Raw genomic sequence first — 22,141 nt, 5'->3', positions numbered from 1 at the left:
GATCGGTTAGCCGTTAGCGGTTATTCTGCGTTGCCGTCGCACGTCGTCTCGGTGGAGCCCGTCCGACGATTGCCGGCACCTCGCCACTCGCCAGTTCAGTTTGGTGTGCCGACACGTTCGTTTCGTCGCCGTCGTTCCGCTCAGTCGAAACTCCGCCAACGTCGTCGCCACCGTGCCGTGCCGTGTGTTTAATAATATTATTGTGTTTTTTTTTTCATCGTTAATTATTCTTATTTAACCCGCAGTTATCGTTTACCTCGATCGATTTGATTTTCCGCCAAATAAAAATCAGATTTAGTGTTCCGATACGCGTTTGGTCTATGTGATTATATTAAAAATAATATAATATATAACACACAACTTGTGTGCGTGCGCTTTGGATTAGTTGTTATCGTTGTTATTATTTTTATACATTTTTTTTTTTTGAAATTTAATTTCTAAGACCGACCGCGAACCAAACGAATTGCGGAAAAAATAGTTTATCAAACCGGTTTTCCGTTGCCAGCCGAGTAGTCAAAAAGTCGTCGGACTTAGTCGCGGATTAGTAATTTTATTATTATTATTATTGTTGTTGTTGCTGTCGGTTCTACGCGAAGCAACAGTGACAGCAACATAGTAGTAGCCGTTTGCCGAACAACACACGACGAGCAAATTTAGAGGTGAGTTTCATTTCTATAATATCATGATAATGCGATTAGCGTAAATGTAAAATATTGTACAATAACATGATATTATACCTGCAGAAACGCGAGACGTTTAAACCTCTGCCGCAACGGCACGTGCATACCTATAACTACCGCCACCGAAGCCTCACGGCTTTTGACCCTTTACCACACCTGTGTGCTCGTTGCAGACACGACCTTTTGTCCCTCTTCAAATGAAAAGGGTCTGTGTTAAAGGTTTTCGAAAAAATCTTTGCTTGCACAAGCCGCATTTGGGTTTTTCAAATAATCATTCCAAGTACCGCGCTAATTGCCTTCCTACCACGCCACAACTATAAATCGTTCCTACTATAATATATTGCATAACCGATCCGGTTGATGCGTTTTCGATTGCCGTTTAATAATGCTCTGTTTTGCGATCGCCGCGTTTCCCTCTATATAGCTCTAGCTTTTGCGTTGCGTAGGTATATGCAGTTGATACGGCGGCGGTGATGAGAGCCCCTTCGCCTCCGCCGCCCACTCGGGACGATTTCGAAATTCTCCCCGCAGACGTGCTCTCAACGACGCGACTACACTCATTGAGCTCCTCTGTGTAGGCCCACTCGAAAACGCGGGTAGACGATATTTTTCCTGCCCTCCGACAAGGGACGATCTCGTCATTAATAAAATAAAAAAGCTACCCACCTATTTATCTATAATATTTTATAATATAGGCGTATTATTATTATTTTATGTGCAATGTGCATATTATACCTTATTAAAGTTCGACCTACACCTATGTGATTAAGCTTTTTTTCGTTAAAGACCTGGAACTCGCGCAATTATAGGTAGGTACGACTTTGGTTTCGAATGAAAAAGAGAAACATTTGTAGTCTCTTAACTTATTCAACCCGTGTTATTAATTTGTTTGGACCTGTAGTCTGTGGAAATATATTTTTTTACCCTCTTTTTGTAACTGTTTAAACGAATAGGTATCGATTTTTCACAACATTCCTTCGTCGTCATAGTCGTGTATGTGCGTGCCATACTGGAAACTTATTTACTTGCGTATTTGAAATAATTTCTCGGGAACCACATTTTTCAGTAGTTTCTTGTAGTAGTTACTGGGGCTTACTGATTTTTCATTAAGTGAAATTCACATCTCGTGAAATTACATACACCTTAAGTATAGTGCCTCAGCGGTTCTGTTGGTTTTAACGCCCCACAATAAAGGTGAAGGAATATTTGGAATTTTTCAAATAGGTAGTTCAAATACCACATATTACATAAATGTGTAAGGTGTCTGTGGGGTATTACATACCTATAAATTTGTTAAATTTTTTACACCATTTTTTCCTTAACTGTACATAATTATAGTATAATACCAATGCAAATTAATTTATTATCATCTTGGATGTTGGGCAGGTGTAGTTAATATAATGTTTTTAATAATTATTAATTACCTATAAATATATATATATATATATATATATAAGGTAATAATCGAACCATAAATGAAAGTTCTACAGAATTAAAAATTATAAAATTAATTTTGTTACCATGAGTTATTTGTTCTAATATTGTTTAAAATATGTTGTTTATGATAAAATAATTAATTTTTTGTATTTGCGTAAAGTGTAGGTACTATCTAGATCTATGTTTTAATCTTTTTTTTATCATATAAGTTTTATGTACTAAAATAAAAATTGTATGTAAACATGAGCTTATAATTTAATACAAATCATATAATATTAATTTTTTGAGATATTTTCATGATAACAAATGTTATAACTTTTAAATTTCAATCGGGTTTTCAATAGTTTTATATCAGATTAACCATTGCAATAGTGTTTTCTCATATTTAAAGAAACATCCAAAATTTGTTATTACAAAACTGTATAATTAGGTGCCTTGTTTTTTTTGTGCTAGATAAGTAGATAAATATATTTTTGAATCTCTGTATGTGACATGTGAGAACTGAGGAATGATACAGTCATGTATAATGTAAATATTTTCAAAATGTAACTTATTTTGCTGCGTTTAATCCGAAGGCTGTAGATAAAAATAGGTATACTCCATGGCTAGTTGTAAAACCGAATTGAACACAAATATTGTACGATAACCTATACGATTCACGCGGAGGTCAACCTAATATATTCTACTTCGGTGCGTTATTTCTTAAAATTTGTATTAACTTTATAATATTATAAGGTATTATTATGTACGTATGAGAAAAGAATGAAGATAAAAAAACGTTTTGAGCACGACAAAATAATACGGTATGTCAGTGTCGGTGTGGCTCTGACATGAAATATTATCGGTTCCACAGCCACGAACAGAAACCGTCGGACGCAACGCCGCCGCCGCGCACTTTACCCTCAATTATTATTATAATACACTCCGAGCGCCGGTAAACCGTCCATTATATAAATAGGTATTTATAATTTTATTATTATATTTCTCGATGTATGTTATTGTATCTCCTCTTTATGTACATATACGATTGGTCGCCGCGGGCTCAGGTCGGTCGGTCGGTCGTCGCCACCACTGCCTCCGCCACCACCATGGAATGCAATAAACAGCACCCTCGTAAGTCTGTTCCTCAAAATAATACACATAAGACCAGACGAAAGTCATTTGGAATCCGCATATTTTCGTATATCGGATATCATTTCCCATATAACTCGCTTACCTTTTCTGCCTTGCCCCTGCAGTGAAAAAAAATAATACTTTTAACCTAACACTCCCTCTCTATAAAAAAAAAACAATAATCCAACCAGTTATCATTAATACCGAATGCAATATAATATTATTTGGTTAAACATATAAAACTATATATTTATGTTTTATTCAGCGGTGTAGTTGGGGAATCATTGATTTGGTAGTGTTGCGTTTGTTCCGAGATTTATTGTATTTAAATCATATGAAAAAAATATTTACGAAATGGAATAAATAATAATACTCAATATTTATACAAGACAAAATATATGATCGGTTGAATGACAGTCATCTAATTTATATCAACTTTATGGTTATATATATATTCAGTTGTCAGTGTTCTTTTGGAAATCAAATATTTATTAGAATTTTTTATTTTGAGTGTTGAAGTGTTTATCTCCGAATTTATCCTTGGTTATAACACTAGTGATTTTGAATTGACAGTAGACATCATTTTAGTAGTTTCATCAAGTTTAAAACCGTTTTGGTTTGTCATAACGTGTTGTAACTTGTTAGGTATGTGTAGTATGACGACATTATTTTGCTGATCGAACGCCCGAACCAATTGTAAAATTGAAACTATTTGTCTACTGTAATTGATTACAATACTCAGTAATGAAGAGTTATCATAATCCAAAATATTTAGAATTTAAGGTACACTAATAATTACTAGAAACTAAATTGTTTTTATAATGTGGTAGGTATCTGAAAGATAATACCCTCTTAATAAATTATGTTCATTATGGATTTTTATAGAAATTTTATTTTTGGAAATATTGAATGAATTAAATTTCCATGACTTAAATGTTTATCGACAACAGCATTAGATTGTTATTAATGTAACTCATTTTAAAAACGAGTCCACGACCAATTTTTTGATACTTTGAATTCGAAAATCGCAATATATTACAAAAAATAAACAGCTATTATTTACTGTCGTAATGTAATAAAATAAATTATACTTAGCAATAGTACTTAATTCGTACGTACATACATAGATATATACTCACATACATACATGCATACATACATACATACATCTATATATTATTTACAAAAGTATAAAGTAGTTGCTTCTTTCTTTTTGGAGCAGTTTTATGTTAGTTTTTCTAGACATATACATAAGTTGTTAAAGAAAATATTATGTAAAGGGACAACGCCACGACGGACGGTTTATGAACGATTTATGATTATCAGTCTTGCAGAAAGAAAATCGTGCATAAGAGTAAAATGAAAATAAAACAACCACGAGTGTTTCTTATAAAAACAATAAAATACATAAATAATACACATATTTCTAGTCTCGCCGCTATACGTTCAATCAATAGGTAAGACACTATGACACACAATAATAATAAGTTGTCGTTCATCTCCATTGATCACAGACGTACATATCCGTCGTCGAAAATACCGAAAAACAGTATAATAATACAAAAAAGGGTTTAGGGGTAAAATACACTTCTGGAAAAGACTATCATGACACGCATGGGCGTATTTCTATCGTCGCCGTCGTCAGTTGTGAGAAAGAATTGTGCGTAAAAAAAAACCTCGTCATCACCATCCGATGTGTATAACAATGGTATACAAATTACGAGTTTTCGGTCACAAAAATATGTCCGCCACCGACGCATTGTTCTATCACTACCGCTGTTGGCGTACAGAAGGATCTGTCACATGCACGGTCGTGGTTCATCAGTCCTGCGGGCAAAGCACCTGCACCCCGTGTGTGTATCCTGTGTGTAATTATTTCGTTTTTCCGATTTTCTCGGGGTAAACTACAACACGAGGACGGTCCGATGGACAAGAATAATGCCTAGTGTGGCACATTATGTTATTGTCAGCATTACAGTTTTGAGTGTTTCGCCGAATAAAATTGTTCTTGATTGTATTCCTTAGTTGTCTAGTGCAGAGATTAAAACTGGTTTTCGTCATAAATATTCCAAATTACGCGTAATGAACAGTCGTTTTTTCTCGTATTAATACTAGGAATTTCGGGATTCGGGTTACTTGCATTTCAATTTTTGATTAAGAAATAATGAAAAAGGATTAATTCTTAAAGTTCGCCAAGATGATTACTTATTTTTTTTAAATAATATTGTGAATTTCTGCAATCCAATTTAAATTAAATTAAATACATTTGGATTATCTGTATATTTGCGTTTGATATTTTTACATGGTTAATCGCTATTTAATCAAGGAATAGTCATAAATATTATTGAGTTATTGTGTTCAGTGATAAATTATTTGATTCATTTTGGTATTATGGCTCTGGGAATCGATATTGGGTTAGTTCTATTGAAATTCTGTGAATCATTACCTATCAGTCCCCTATGGCCTATAGGGCTTGTATGCAATTCTATTGAGATGTAAGGAAATATGGATTTCGGTGACAACTTATTGTTGGTGTGGGAAAGCAAACATTCTTTAACAATACGTTTTGTTATAAATGTATTTTATTGTATTTTAATGTATGACGGAAGTCGATCGATATTGCATTTTGCACGTACAAGAAGAATTTCGCTTTATATATGAATCAAATATTTTCGCTAATTTTATTTTGTGAAATGAGTATTATTGCTTGTTGGTGACATTACATCGTTAGTAAATATGATTGTTGATGTAGTTGGACAATCGATTTGTGGTGGACAAAATACAAATATAACATATATTTTAAATTTTTGAAAAAACTACGGAAGAGTGTTAGACGGTGGAAGGGTGATATTTTGTGCGATTTACACGTACATACACGTATTTCTTGGTCGAAGATTAATGGTCGTCTATGTGTATTTTTCCATTTATTAATGGTCGGAGAATGATCTGGTGAAAAGACAGAAATACAAATCGCTGACGTCACGTTAGGGTTTATCAGTTGCATGTGAACTTTTTTATCATCTGTTCTTAAATATTCTTTTTGAACCAAAAATAAATAGATAAGTAAACTTGCATTACTACTGTGGTGGGTGTGCGGTGTACCACAGATAATATAATTGCGCTGTGTAAATACAGTTAGGAATTTTGGTTTGAGCGCTTGGTAATAATTATGGGCGGAAAAGTAGGACGCGGGCGGGTTTTCACGCTACTGTAAGTGTGGACCTCAAATAATAAATTATACAGTTGATAACGGCTGTAGGCTCCTCTTATGTTTCCATTGCTGAATTAAAATAAAACAAAATTATTTCCTCTGGCGTAAACGGTGAAGAAATCTCCAAAGTTGATGGTAACTTCCTCACTTATCTTAGAGCAATTTTTTAACATAATTAGAATAAACCACCATAAAAATCCTTACTGTTTCCTATTTAACTACATAATTTCTGTTTCGTTTAATTTAATGACAGCACTCGATTATTTTTCGTTATTGACAAAACATTATTATTACGTATTTACTGAAATTAAAACTTTAACTACCGGAGTATATTCAATAACTTAGATACTAAGTACTATACCTATTTATGTTATTTTTCTATTTTATTAATATTAAATTTATATTATGTAGTTAGTAGTTACATTGCTTAAAATATACTAAATACTTACTAATATGTAGATAAGAGTTCTTAAAATAAAAATCATTAACGAATAATTGAGTTTAGTGTAAGTTGGTAATTTGCTGGAAACATGTTTATGAACTAAACTTCTTTAACCATGGTAGAAGCAATTATTAGATTGAAAATAAATTTTAAAAACCTATCTATATATTACAAATGTGTTCGTTAAGAAAAAAAATTGTTTTTTAAGCTTCCATAAAGCTTATTACTATACATCATACTATAGTACTAAAACCAATAATAACTATTCATCATGAGGTGAAACAATTTAATCGGTGTATGGTGTATCTAATTTAGGAGGTACATAAATAATATCATATAACAAATCCTCCTACAAACAAATAAAAATCCTATGTTATACAATTTTTGGCATTAAAATGATGTTACCTATATCTTAAATAATAGTTATTTTGCAAAATATTTTTAAGGAATATATCAATGTCTAAGTATTAAAACTAACGTACTTAAACCTCAAATTATTTGTTGTACGATTCATAATTGGAGTTTTGCAGCATTATATTTTCTTATTTGACATTTTGGTTATTCGGGTCGAAAATGTCATTTTGTCAGTTGATTATAAGTTATTAAAAATTTCAAAACTTATAAGAATTTGCTAATGGTATACCGATATTAAAGTCGTAAGTGCTCGTGACACACTTTCTAATCATCCTAATAATTACGTTGGATCATATCCATGTTAATGACTATCATAAAAATATGCAAAGGGCAACATCAAATTCTGGCAAAGTATACATTCAAACAATAGGTAGTCTACTAAAAGAGGATGTGTATTGAGGAGACTGTAACAAATATGTGCGTAGAGATGTCTTGTGATTTTTTCAAAGTGCTTAGTCTCATGTGCGAGTGTGTAAATGTAATTTACTAATAAAAAACATTTTGCTAATGTCACGACAAGTTAGTAAATCAAGTAGCGGGGCCCTCAACTTGATTTATTCACACGATTGTCTGGAATGTTTTTTTACCTGTTTCATTTATTTCTAGTAACTCACAGTTTCCATGGACTAACTACACTGTACACATATCTACAAAAAAAAAACATATTTCTAAGAAAATAATATGCTATTAGGTATTGACAGGCTTTGTTGTACATTCCGCTCGACGTTTATATCTCATTATAATATGTAAAAATTAAAATGGGGATGAGACCCTGGTGTGGAAGGAGGGGAGTGGATAAAACATTTTTTTCTCAAGCACCATAATATTAAAATAATATATTTAAGAAACCGGCCACAGTAATTCATAGTATAATTGGCTGAACATTACAGGCTAATTGCTATTACAACATATCGAAATCGACGCACATAAGGCGCGCACTCCCGACACACGGTATAATCATCGATTGATATAGGTGCATCGATGTTATTATAATATACATGTAGGTAACCTTCTAACCTAATAGGTGGGTCATCTATTAATCATATTAATATCGGGAATTTGAAAATATCGACAATAATATTCCTGAATATATTGATCGTTTTATAACATACAAAACGTTTAAATATTTATCTCTCTTGCTCTTTCTTAGTATTTTAAAATATACGGACAATATATTATACTACATTTTGTCCCTCCTATTGAGTGGTAAAGAAAGACCCCATACGTATAATATTTATTTATTATATTCTTTTCTTCCCTCTAATTACACAATAGAATGCGTCTGGTGGTAAATCATCGGCTGCAGGGGAAACTGCTGCCCACCCCTACCGGGCACGACATAGTATAATTGGCAGGCAATTCGCCGGCAGCCATGTTCTCTATATGCGTTTTCTTTTTCTTTTACGTCGTCAACCCGCTCAAAAACAATGGCGTACTATGGGTGTGAGTGAATGTGTGGTGCGTGTATGTATTTTTGTAAAAAAAGGCTAGACGAGTTTTGGACGTGCACGTATCGCATGATAAGCAATGGGGGTAACCTGATATGACGGGTTTGCCGAGATATTCTATTACCGAGTAATGTAAAAAAAAAAAATACGTGAATAAATAATAATAATAAAAATTTGTGGAAAGTTAAAAGATAAATTTTTGTCGATACAGCCAACTATATGTATACGGTAGTCGCCTCCCCCCCATGTTAAACGAACCTCGAAACGGACAATCGGTTAATTTATTAAATATTCGGGGGATGCTGTCCTAGGGTGTAAATCGGGTGTTGTGAGTACAAAGTGTCGTAGTGTCCCAAATTTCAATTTCAGCCTACACAATTGCACACGTTATAGTAAAACTAGCCCAGCTGCAGTAACATAAATAAACATTGTTCGACTTATCGTCAGTTCTCGATTCAAAATATTTAGCTAAAAATGATGTTTTGAAGTAAAATATTTATATGGAATATTGAAGATATATCTTATACCTAAACCTACTTATAATTCTAATTTATTTGTGTTATTGACAACAATTCTAAAGTGCTATTAAACAAATTATTACAAATTAAACTAATAATTTATAAAATAAATAAAACTGTATTGCCTGTTAAAAACATTTTGGATTTGAAGGAGCTTTCTTTTTAATTTTAATAATTTCCCTATTACTTATTACTTATGGTTGTAAAATTATTAAATCATTCTAAAGTTGATTTTTAAAATAAAAATGTAATGCATTTCTATTATTGAAGAATATTATTTGTATTAAATTTCATTTAGATACTATAGCTATCTGTTATCCGCGTACAACAGGTACTTAAAACAAACTCAAAACGTACTTCGAAGTCATATTGATAATATTTGTAGTAAAATGTAGGTAATAAAATGATGATTAGTATTTTTCAAGAGAACGATCAACTTAACATTTCAATCGACTGAGACACTTTTATATAAATGTTAATGAGAAGAAAGTTCAAAGATATTTTGTTCACAATGCCTAATAATGGTTGTGCGGTTACACAATAACCTTCAGTCACGATCTCTTGTAATAAAATCTATGACAGTAATAGCAACAACTACCGCAGTAATATAATTTCTTCACATTGCATATAGTAATGTATGAATAACCAATAACGTTTTATTAATTCTATAGCGCTAAATACATTTCACGCACTAAATAAAACTTAAACAAATAAACAATACAAAATTGCAAATAGGAATTCGAAAATAAATTGGCCTATAATTCACGTTTGACCGAGAGTGGACCCATCCGAAAGTTAGATATTAAAAAAAAAGTAAAAAAGAATATCTTCTCTCTGTCTTTCTCTCACTTGTAGGTTAGAAGAGCCGAGGGAAATCGGCTTTCGCGAATCCCGGATTATCCCCTCCCCGCGTTTACCCAGAGCAATAAAAACCCAAAGACGGTATAAAATACAGTGTACGCAAAAACAGGGTAAGGGTCCACTGTAGCGAGTTAACAGCGTTATAAATCGCATCTCTTTCCCCTACTCCCACCAACGTAGTCGTCCGTAGGCACATACCCTTACCCGGTCGTAGCTGCCGGGTTTAATATCGTTTTCCCGACGAATATAACACACTGCCATTGCAAGGGTAGGTATAGTTGCCTCTGTAATTAATTATCCTTATTTATGCGACCGATGAATTTTAGGTGTTTAATTTGGAGAGCGGTTGCTGCCTGGGGGATTCAAAGATAAAAATAATAAAAAAAAAAAATAGAGAAAGTAGAAAATGGCCGCTTCAGGGCTACATAATTGGGTTTCTGGCATTTTTTTTCATGAGAATTTAGGGATCTGCAAAACGTCACGGGCTTGTGGACGGTTGTCTGGGTTAACACTTGGGGTTGTTTGTGTAGACTAATCGATGTTGGTTTTTTTCGTCCACACGTGTTTTTCTCTTCTTAGTTCTTACCCGTAATTTTCAACAACATTTCAAAAATCGTTGTTGTTTTATGTCACAGTGTTGTTAGTAATATTTACGAAACAACTTAAGAACAAAATAAACAGTTTAGAAACTCTTCAAAAAATTTAAAACTCATTCGTTTTATCAGATGTAGTGCTTTTAAATTATAATATAAACGGAGTGTAAAAACAAAAATGTAATTTCTGACAATATAGGTAAGTGAAAAAAAAACCTTCCGTTGACAAGATTATTATTTTTATATACATCGTATATTATGTATGTTTTGTGCAATTTTTTTTCTCAGACAAAAATAAGAATAAATAACCAAAATTTTCATTAGTACAGGGCGATCAATTTAATGTAAGGCACTTAAAAAATGAGTTTATAGTCTATACTCTATAACAGTTGTTTTTGTAGGTTCCGAATCTAAATATTGTCGATTTTATTCGTTGGTAGGTAACAATAATTTAAATTTAATGAAAATAAAAATATTCGATACAAGTAGGTACCTAATTTCATGGTAAGTAGAAAACAAAGTATTGATAATAATTTATCTTAATTTATCATTAATTGTTCAACCTATGATCATAAACTGAGCAATTCAATGAACCTCTCATTGATAGGTCCCGTTTATATTGTTTAAATAAGATGGCTGATATATTTTTAATAAAAAGTTGATAGGTACTTGCAGGCTTTTATATGTAGGTTATATTTAATATTATTAAGTTTATCTGTGCGAAATAGCCTGAATAAATATTAATTTAAGTCACCGGCAACATATAAATAGCAAATAGGCGTTCATATGTATCATAAATTATGTATCTGATTTTATATCTAAGTGGTCCGGAAGTTTGTAAAGTAATTTTTGTTTACATATTAATATAATATTATTTTATACGTTTATAACGTATGAGTTATACTGGTACATTTCCAGCGACAACGTGTCATACGAAAATATGCATAATACCTACACTGAAGACCGGTTGGTTATTTTTATTTCTGAATACACAATATAATGTAATGGTCGGTGTTTTCTTTATCTCGTCCACGTCTATCAGTGTAACATGGCTGCAAAGAATAACATTATCGCCGGTGACTTTGACAAATTACAATAAGAGATGAATAAGAATGAAAAAAATCGCTTCCTACGCCAGATTAACTCTTCTAGGTACTTAAAATTATGTATAACCGGGTCTCGGCTTGGAATCGAGTGACCTGGGGGGGGGGGGAGGTTGACAAAAAAGAAACACTCACAAGCTTGCATTTTTTTCATAATCTGCTTCGACATAATATATGCCCACCTGATGATTTTGTATATTTTTATTTTCTGATTATCATTAAACTCCATAATTGACGAAGATTATGTGTCTCGATTATGTTATGTTCACACGCATTTTTCAAAGTATACCTAATTATGACTGTTTACCTATGTATATGTGATATTTTTAAACAATTCTCAAAAACTGTAAGTATGCAACTTCTCTGAAGTATTATTTGCTCGCGGAGAAAAACGTTGTTGAGCATGAAAAACTAATCAATTTTGGTAGCCTCGGTAAAAGTGCCTTTCTCTCCCTTACAATGATGGAAGCAAAAAAATCGATTCTTCTGACCTCGCGTTCCGTAAACTTCCATAATAGACATGTAAACACATATCTATTATCCCTGTATAATATTTATGTAGAATGGATATTTGTTTATACATTAATTGAATGAAAAATCAAGTAAACGCATACAACTTATTTATATTTGGGACTCGAGGAAATTTTAAGTCGAATTAAAAAGTTTACGTGTAATTATTGTCTGGGAAAATATATATTCTAATTCTTTTTTTCTTGATTTTTATTTATACCTATGTGATGTTCAATTAAATTAAAAATTGTATATACCTAAAATATTTGATGTGTTCATGCCTACATATACAAAATCGATTATACAATTTGTTTCTCGTATTCTATCGTGAAGTTTTGAACGGTTAATAGTCCTAGAAGTAATGTAAACGATCTTTTTCAAACTATAACACATTTTTTTTTTAAACATTCTCAACCAAAAAAGAAATGAAAATTTAATCCATCGTAGGATAATATTTTTTTTTGAAGCCATCACAAAATGTCACCATTTTATATTTTAAATACTTTTATAAGATTAAACATTTATAGGTACATTAAATTTTTAAATATATATGTTATATATAGGTACATATAGTTTATAGGTTTAGTAACACCAATATAAATTACATAATATGACCTATGAGTATATCGAGTATACTATTATAATTTATAATAGATAGGTGTTTAAACGTACGTTCATTCATTACTATATTATAGTATTAATCTTAAAGCTACAATGATATCTTGATTAAATTATTAACGGTATATGCACGGATATCAAAATATGAACGATCCATCATAATTGCGTTTATAATCTTTAAAAAGTTCAATGACTTTAATTTTGACTATGAAATGCATATACATATTAGGTAGATTATGTTATATGCTTATACTTAGTTTATGGGTTTATATGATATATAAATATTTTTATAAAATTAAAAATTAAACTAAACCCCAGATACATTAATAAAAATTATTCATTATTGAATCAAAACACAACATGGGAATTATAATAATATTTAGCAAAGTATGATTTTTACGTTGTTTCGAAACATAAAAACTTACGCCCTAACCCGTACTATATAAATTTGAATAAATTCAAATTTTTGTAAATGAATAATATAATATTCGCAGTAGGTAGGTAAACATTGTTTCCATTTATGTGCGTAATAATATTATTTAGGTATGGTATTTAATTTTAATTTGGTACCTCGTAGAAGTGAAACAAAAACATTTTGTTGTGATAATATTGTTGCTTGCAATATTACTGAATCCCAAGTGTATAGTAAAATACTCAGTGTGGAAATGTGTATACTAGTAAATATACCTAATAAGCCCACACATTTTAAGTCGTAAATCTGATTCGAATATCACCATTACCTCACTGCGGTCTGCCGGCACTGTCATCATGTGTTTTGCTGTCCGAACCATTTTAGGAATGAATAGTCTTGTGTTCGTTCATTTTATATAACAATGGTTGGTATGGTTTTTAATTTGACTCAGTTTTCGGACTTTCTGTCAACTTTATAATTTTGTTTCAATATTCGCTTGCGTTCCAATACAATCTCTATAAACATACCGCTGGATCCCATGTAAATTATTATACATAATATATGTCATGTGTGTATCGAATACAATCAATGAAATGATTCGTCTGTAGTCTGTCGACCGCTGTAGGTGGTGTATGTACCCGAGAACAGTCGCATTGTAAGTTGTAACTTGTAGATAATGCTTGGATGTGTTCCCTAACTGTAGAAAAAGTAATAACAAAAATAATTATATTGTGAGCTATTGTGTCTCAGTTGACACTGAACAAACACACGAGAGTACGACGAGACGGATGTAGAACGAATACAAACCACCGCGCCGGCGACGGCGGGTATGGGTATTATAACCTTTCCCCTCCTCTGTAATATATCATATCTAAACGTCCGTCGTTATCGTGTGTATTATGTATATTATGTACAATATCATGCATTATAAGCAATATTTCGAATTCGGATCGTGTTTTCACGATAAGAGGAGGTCACATTATAGAACACATCCGTGTCTTTTATTTTTTACGCACTTACAATACGTCATACACGATATACGATCGATCTAAGATCTAACGCACTATACTTTGGGGCTCACTTCTCTTGGCCATCTCATGCTGGCTGTAAAAAAACGGTTATCTGTTACGTTGTTGTTGACGGCGGCTGTGCGATAACACGAGGAGATAACAGATGCTGGTATTCTCGTCGGTATTCTTGTTGGCAGGGGTGATATAGTGGCATGAGGGGCTTTATTATATGCTTTTTCTGACAACATGTTGGAGTTGTCGCTTATTATTGTATCCAATATAGGTTAAAATATATATTATATTATCATATCAATATAATATTATATAATAATATGTTATGCTTTTATGAATAATATAATCAATCGGTGTGTATACAACGGTTCCGCGTTCGTTGTCATTAACCGTTGTACCTATATTAGTAGGTATAATATATATGTATTGCCATTACATTTATTTTATTTATAATTTAAACATGGACAAGTACTCGTAAAATATTTAAATATATTATAATAGGCTATAGGCAATTTGGTGTTTTTATGCTGCATATTATGTATACAGTACACACGTGTCTTTTGCTCACACGATTTAATACCTTGTTTATTAATGAATAATATTTGCCGCCAATTCTTGTATAATTAACATTTTATAAGTCGCTCGAGTTGTTTGGCGCGTGGGAATAATCTCTATTTGTATTGCCTTAAAATTAATTGTGTTTACGTTTTAAAGCTGTAATGATATCCCGAAAGCGTGAAACAAATTATGGCGAACATATTGAATAGGTATAATATACATATAATACTCTCTTTGGGAACACAGCAAATATAAGTAATATTTTAACATGCATGAATATATTTGATGAATGTCAATGTATAGCTAAAATATTATATATTTTAACGACCGTAATAAGTTAAATAAGTAGCTAAAAAAGTATTTCAAATCTTTTAAAAATCTAAGTGCATCATTCATTAATTAAGTAATTATTATTTTAATCAAAAGTAATGGTATTTTTTTGGTGGGGTCGTTAAAAGTGTAAAAGGACCTCGTCATTTGACGGTAACAAAGAAACCCATAGGGTAATTTTCAAAAGCGACATGTTTGTCTGAATTCTATGTTTTTTCTCCCTTTTATTTATTTATTTTTTTTTTTTTGGTTGACAACACAACTCCTGCGCACACCTGCAAGTCCCTCGGCAGTAACAAATCTCGGGCTCACAAAACCGTGGGGCAGTAACCAAACAGTGTGAACGGTTGACGCATAAAATTCCTATGGGTCCAGGAACCGTTGCCATTGTAATATTCTTTAACTGTATGCCCGTTGACAAATTACGTAATTCGATGATTTGTGTGTTTTAACCTCGTTGACATCGTTCAAACCCGAGAGCATGAAAAGCAGGAGAAGGAACATTTTAAAGAGTAAAAAAAATGACCGGTTGCAATCTGGTGTCAACGGACCCCGTTAACTCGGCAAAACGAGCGTATAAATGAAGGAAGATAAAATAAAAAAAAATTGCACACGAGTATGTATTATAGGTAGGTACATTTTTCCTCTCTTACCAGCTTGTATATATGCCATCAGATTGTGATCGCTTTATCGGAGACCATTAATCGATTGGAATAGGGGACCTTTTACCATCGCGGTGGGCAGTTGGGATCACGATCGATATACGCGTATCACGAGAGCTCGATGTTGTAGTGCGATTGGAGGGGTGAGTCGGTGGCCGGTGGTATTTCGAGCGCGCCGTAAACAAAAACGCCCGCGATTCATATCTGGATTTGTATTTTGACGCGCGCGACAGAACGCAATAATAATTACACGGTATCCGGTTACCGTCGAGGTACTGATTGCAGATAACGAGTTGTTTAGTATTTTTTCTTCTATTTTCTTTTTTTTGCAACTCATCCGAACTTAACATTCCTATGGCCCCAGGGGCCAGGACTCCAATATCATTTCTCCGTTCCCTGGAAAGCCCCACGTTGATACTGTTTAATCATGCCTATTCATAATATTATGTTAAATATTGTACAATGTTCTGGTTGCATTGTACCTTACATTTATTATTATTTATTATATTTTCATATTTTTAAATGGCTTAAATGCACGGTGACGGAAATAATTACTGTATGGCAAATATCCAAGTTTATAATGTTTTCATTCAAAACATAAACGAGTTTTTTTCTTGTTGAAATTAAATTACATTAAAATATATTAACAGTTTAATTAATAATGGTTTTAGAACAAAGTCAAAGTCTAGCAAAAATAGTAAAACAAGTATAAAAATAAATACTAGCAAACTGTTATAATTATATGCAATATACTCATTAAATGTGTTAATCTAGTATTTCCCGAGTAATCAATTAGAAAACTTAATATGTTACAAAACAATATAATTTTTTTAAAGTGATTAGTGCGATTACAAGGACTGTGAATTTAATACTCCAAAAACCCAGTAAAATATTAATTAACAATTCTAAAATAATATGTGAAATTATGCAAAATAAACTAGTAAAATAAATTCAAAATTATAATAGGTACATAGGTATATATTATGAAAAACAATTTTTTTACCAAAATGTAATTTAATGTTGGTATAAAACGCTAAAAATAACCCCCTCCTCAAACGCAAACTTATATTATGCAGTTCATTTATATGACTATAGCCTCAACAATATTCATAATTAATTTTTGTTTTTGGAATGGTTATGTTTTAAATCAAATTTTGATCTCCTTTTTTTTTAATCTTTTGAATCTATAGATTGAAATTCCTTGGTGTGCAAAATCATTCAATTCACAGCCCTGGTGGTGATTACCTATATATTTTTTTATTGCTTATTATTCGCTCTTATTATCTACATACTTTCTAATATATATTAAAACTAAAAATCGACTTCATTAAATTCATATCATCTTTTATTATTTTATTTAAAAAATGTATTTCTATAATCATTAGTTATCAGATACGTCAACTTAAATATATTATGCAAGTCAGTGTCAAAACGTCACAAAAAACGTATATAGTACTTACATATATATATCTACATATAATATACATTTTAGGGGTGACAAAAGGCTCATATTTTATTAAACCTCATTGTTGAATAATTTAAAGATATGCCCGTGAGAACGGACAGGTGTGTACTTTCGTGACCGGACATTTGGCGGTGATACAAATCCGCGGCAAACTTCTGTCGCATGAAGAGAAATAAGGAAGTGTGGGGATCAAATGATGAGTGTATACTGTATACATATTATACACTATACGTATACAGGATTACTCCAGTATGGGCTGGTAAGGCGGTTGCGGTAGTGATGGCGGTCGTCGAACCCGTATGCTCTATACGCACACATGCTCATTTTAATAATATTATACCTATAGACATGTGTGTACATGAGACGTGCACTGTTCATACCGAACTATTGCACACGATGGTAGCTATGCTTCCAAAAGGCCATTTTGCCATAGAAGTTGACGAATGTGATGGAACGTCTGTCGCAATAATAAGGGGTTATAGTATTGTGATTTTGGTGCTCTGAAAAAAAAGGGGAGAGACTTGAATGGAAAAATGCCGTAATACGGCGATAATGACTGTGACAACATATTATAAATTAAAACCATACATGAATCATCCGATTTAATCTGCGTGTACGCTATATGTGACCAATATACAATTGGTCACATTTAAGCAATAAATTATATTCAACGATATCGTGACGAATTTTATAAATCTCCCTGTTTTATAAATTGTTATTTTTTATAACTTGTTTTTGATCGGTGGTCTTCAATCTTCAAGTTCCTTACAGTTTTATAGATTGAAATAATAAAACAGATTAAATTTTTATCATAAGTTAAAAGCAAATAGACTTAATTAAAAATTGTAATAATCTTTGACCGGCATAATTTCAATTGTAGTATCTGTTTGTGTTGATTACCTATGTAACTACACGATATTTTGATTGTATATTATGTTCTGTACACTTACTCGTCGCCAATGTCTATTTAACCATTATACTGTTTAAATAGGCGACCGACGAGACGCTGGACTCGTTTCCAGAACCGTCAATAATTTTAAGTTCTCGGACAATTTCAGGATTTTTAAATCCTTCATCAATGCTTGTGTATTTAATGAAAAGAAATATCTGCATGGTTTTCATGTGCCTACATATATATAACAAGTATTATAATATGACAAATGTATTTCATTATTGTGCGCCTATATACACGTTACGACCTATTATACATCATTTTACTTACAAGCAGTCTTGGGGCGTGAAAAGAATGAAATTCGTGCATTTTTTTCATTGTAAACAACCGACAGTCGTCGCGTAATCGAAACTCCTTTATGGCCGGATGGTGTGGTGGTCGTTTGCAGCGTTTCGTGCCGTGCACAATATACGATATATTATATATAAATAATATAACAATACAATTTAATATTACAACAGTCACCAGAGGACGAGTGTAAATTTCGGCAATTTGCACCTTCGGTGGGATCCTGCAGCATTGACGACGGCCATCGGCGCGCACACGAATCATGCACGTCTCAATACACCCCCGGTGCCGGATATTCGCGTGTAATTTTCCAGGTGTCCGGGTCGGCAGCTAATCCTCGTATTTGGATTCCACCATCGTATATTGCCGTGAAATTCACCGACGTTTATGTTATTATATACATTATATTTTATTGTATTATATTGTTATAAATATACGGTCATGTACACATATACGACGTAGCACACACAAAAAGCATCGCGTTCGGTCTTTTATGTACAATAATATCATATTATATTATTGTATATTATGCACACACGCCTCCGGGGTAGGATAATGACGGGTATTTAGGCCGTTCTTATTACCGGCGACACCTATTCCCCTTATAATATACGCGGTGATGTATGTATACGGCGACGGGACCAGCTGTGCCCCGCGCATATAAATGTCCATTGTCGCCTTTAGTGTGCGTGTGCCCTCCTCCACCCTCCCTCCTACAATCGAACAGCAGCAACAACGCTCTGCCGCCCGCATTCCGAGGCTATGGCACGGCGGCGGGACTAGCGAGAAAAACGTCGTACCATAAATTATTGTAAACTCTTCTTTACCCCTGATAAGAAGCTTTTCGGTTGTGATAAATTGCGGTTGGAACTAGGGGATTTTTTTTCCCGAGGAGAGATAAAAATAAGAGTAAAAAAAGTTGAACAGAGAGAGAGAGATAGAGCGAAAAAAAGGAAAATCCACCCCCCGTTCATGTACGGCCACGGTGCACGTCATTTGAATAAAGAGCAATAAATTGACATCGCGTGTCCGGACTGTGCACAAGTCTTCGGGACCGGCAATAAATCGTGTACCGTTCAGTATACTTCGGAAACATTGTGTATGTGTGCATGTGAGCGCGCGAAATGATGACCCGGTCCGCGGGAGAATAGAGCAGAGAATACCTACATATATATATTCCTGCGATCGGTTTTGCTGCAACCTCGCCGCCAAGTGTCGACCTTTGATTATATATATATATACACTCACTCCCAGGCCCTAAAATTCTACCCCCACTCGTTTCACGGCTGACGAATTTTTTAAAAATTATTAAAGTGGAAAGTTTTCCATTAGGTAAATTAGAAAATACTGTAATGCCGTTGTTTGTTTCTTTTTTTAATTTTTAGCTGTTGTTTGTCTGTCCGTCCGGCTGTCCGCCTGCTCGCCCGCTGCTATAGGTCAGTCGATTTCGATTCTGTTGGTAGTACGAAAAAGGTTTATTAACTGCTGCAGCTTACTCGATACTCATTTGAATATATTTGTATATTTTTTTAGCGTGTAGGTATTGTAATTAAATATTTATATTATGAAGAGTTAAATTACTGATATTTCATTTATAGCTACACAGTAGTATACCATCTAAAAAGAGAAAAGTTTCTTGAATTAAAACTATTTCATACCCACAATACAGCATAATAAATTAATGTTACTTAATACTCCGAGATACTGTATTACAATGACAACGCGTTTCTAAATGCATGCGTAAGATATTTGTTATCTATTGTTTTGGCCAGATGAGATTTGTGTGTATGACATTTTGGGACACTCATAAAGTAGTCATGTTATTGGATGACATCTGTTGTGTCAAGGGCTGTGTACAATAGGCTCGAATTGTTTGAAACGTACTATTTCAGACGCCTGATGACTTTAATCCATGAGTTTAATTCATTTAATCTCATCACGTACCTCGTATTATTATCAACTCTTTTTGCTAAAAGGCAAATATATAATTATTTAAGAATGGTTTTAGAGATTATGCGATCAGTTACACGCGTTGTTTAAAACAAAGAGCTATAAAACAATTTTGTGTTAACGCCAAATGTGATTTCAACGGAAATCATAATTAATTCGGGCATCTAGCATCCTAGTGTACTCTACCGGTAGTTATTCGAAAATTTTGAATTGTTAAACATAGTTATATGTATAACTTGTAACTACTACTCCCCATGCAGTGCAACGTATAGTGCATGCATATTATTATACCTGTACAAATATATTATAATGCCTTATATTATTCAACATTATGATATTATGAGAGAAACAAATACCTAATTATTGTGCTGACAGATACCTCATTGTAATGACTAATGGGTGTAAGCAACTATTGAGTTCTTAAGTAATTTTATCGAATTCACACCTAGAGACTTATAAGGTGTATTAAAATTGTATCACACGTGATGGAAACTATTTTTTTCCGATTTATTATTTTCATATAGCGGTAGGTACATATATTGAGTATTCTCAAAATCCACACTGCTCATGTTTGTATACAATAATATAAGTTAAGGTAAGTTAAGACTATGTCATCAGTAGGGTTTGATGATCAAATAAAACGTTTTCGTCTAGAACTAAAAGAAAAATGAACATGATTACAATAAAAAGATTTAAGTTATACTTAAGACACATCCATTTTAGTTTCTAACTGTCACTGTGCATTTCCTGTACAACGCGTATACGTAACTTAATGCTTTTACTATTACCTACAATTATTTATTTTTTTCTTTTTTCTTTTCAGGTAAGTCGATCGCCATAAACGTCTTCACATTGCATGGGTTATTCAGGTATTGTCTAATATTACATTATTATTATTTATGTATTAATATATTATGTATTATACCTAATTTGAGTTCAGGCGAGTTTTTTTTTGAAAAGAATAATACTTACTCACTTTCATCGTGTAAGAGGATGTCAGCGCACTGTTTGTTTTCTCTCTCTGGCTCTTGTGCAACTTTGACAAAACGTATATGCGCAGTATCATTTTTTTTATGTTCTTGAATAATTTTGGAGTTAAATTACTCATTACAAAATCGATAGAGAAGAATATTTTTGAGGGAGTGACATATCGATTTGTCTAAATATTGTCTCAAAACAATTTAAGCATAATTTAAAACTAAAATGTTTTTTTTTCGAAAGTCAAATAATAATAAAACCAATGTGTCGTTTCCTCAAAAATGTTATCCTCCATAGTTTTTGTAAAAAGTGATTTTACTCTAAGGTTACTTAAAAAATCATAAAAAAACTATTTTTGGTGAAAGCTTTATATTTATGTGTAGCGCTTGGGTCTGAGAGAGGAAACAAATATTGCCCTGACATCCTCTTAAGTATATTTTTGAATAATGATTCACTAAAGAATCCTCATTGGTTATGAAGGTCCGCTGATTTTCTTTCTTATCGAAATTAACGAGTATACAATTTTGGTTTTGTACCATTTGTGCATTATATTACTTTTTACAAGCACTTAATTGC

General features: G+C 32.6%; 1 protein-coding gene across 8 annotated transcripts in view; it reads left to right on the top strand.

Moving 5' to 3' along the window:
• The first annotated feature begins 79 nt into the window (after positions 1–79).
• The window catches only part of LOC111037473 (ephrin type-B receptor 1-B), a 135,583-nt gene continuing 113,521 nt past the window's right edge, over positions 80–22,141 (top strand). For 5 of the 8 annotated variants that reach the window (XM_022320100.1, XM_022320081.1, XM_022320074.1 and 2 more), the window contains exon 1: positions 81–659. The gene's annotated coding sequence lies outside the window, so the exon portion shown is untranslated. Of the gene's footprint in view, positions 660–22,141 lie in introns of all 8 variants that reach the window. The other 3 variants (XM_022320123.1, XM_022320116.1, XM_022320107.1) reach the window with 1 other exon arrangement.

Source organism: Myzus persicae, unplaced genomic scaffold, assembly GCF_001856785.1.
Source record: "Myzus persicae strain clone G006 unplaced genomic scaffold, MPER_G0061.0, whole genome shotgun sequence".
Taxonomy (NCBI): Eukaryota; Metazoa; Arthropoda; class Insecta; order Hemiptera; family Aphididae; genus Myzus; species Myzus persicae.
Note: the sequence above shows the minus strand (reverse complement) of the source record. Positions and strands in the feature narration are given on the sequence as shown.